We start from the raw sequence: 1,149 nt of genomic DNA, 5'->3' as shown, positions 1-1,149 counted from the left end.
TTAGAGTTGCCATTTCCTGCTAGTCACCACAGACAGTCAGACCCAAGCTGTGGGGCAGGATAAAACCCAATCAAGTTCCTGCAAATTTCATTAACATCCTCTCCATGCAGGTTCTCAGTGCAGGTCCTTCCAGACTTGAATAAGCTCTGTGTTTTCCTGGAAGGAAGGAAATGAGATCTCTGGAATGCCCAGGTAGAAACCCTAAAGCCTGGGAGAGTCAATGGGCCCAAAGACCTGGTTCTTCCCTTGGATCTTGGGTTTCTCTGGGGCCAGAGAGTATGGGACACTATGAGGTATCCCAGTACTTTTCTCTGCTCACAACTTTCTTCAAACAATTTAGTCTACTCCATCACTCCCAAGGCGTCCAAAGCTTGTTGAAACTGAGAAAGCTATGAGAGCCAGGTTTCCTGGAAGATGCCTGGGACTGGTGGTTGGAGAGTAGGGGTGAGTCTGAGGCTTTGGGGCTAGAGAAAGTTGATAGTGCACAGGTTTTTGGCTGGGAGGGGGCAGATGAGGTCCATTTGCCAAAGAACCAATAGCCATTGTTAGAACGGGCATCCAGCACAGAAAGAACTAGAGTTTTTAGGAGGCTGAGGCAGAGGGATCACCTGAACCCAGGAGGTTGAGGTTATAATGGGCTCTTATCATGCCATTGCACTCCAGCCTGGGTGACAGAGTGAGACTTTGACTCAAAAAAAAAAGAACTAGAATTTGAGGTGACCTTGATCCTTGATATTTTCTTTAGAGTTCATGCCTGCTAGCCTCTGGATATCAGCCCTGGGTGGGGGGATGTTCAGCTCCTCATCGTAAATGAGCCTGTATGCAAGAGTTATGCTTGTCTCTGATCCCAGGGATCACTGGTCAGGCCTGGAGGGATATCACCTCTCCCTATCCCCGATCTTACCAAGTCCTTCATTAACAAAGATGACCAAGGCTTTAGTTCCCACTTTTGTTCTAAGGATCATGACTGTGAGTTGTGTCTCCAGCAAGCGAACTATTCCCACTGTCCCACCTGCTTCCCTGGCAACCTGGGGTATTGGGGAGATGGCTGGCCCCTTTGGAGGAGTTTATCTTGTGAGAAGGCAATAGGACACTGTGGATGCTCAAGCAACTCCATCTTTGATGCTAACCTGCCATGTTGACCTCTGA

This window comes from Carlito syrichta, unplaced genomic scaffold, assembly GCF_000164805.1.
Source record: "Carlito syrichta isolate Samal-C Ts95f unplaced genomic scaffold, Tarsius_syrichta-2.0.1 Scaffold113492, whole genome shotgun sequence".
Classification (NCBI taxonomy): domain Eukaryota; kingdom Metazoa; phylum Chordata; class Mammalia; order Primates; family Tarsiidae; genus Carlito; species Carlito syrichta.
This window is presented reverse-complemented; position numbering follows the sequence as displayed.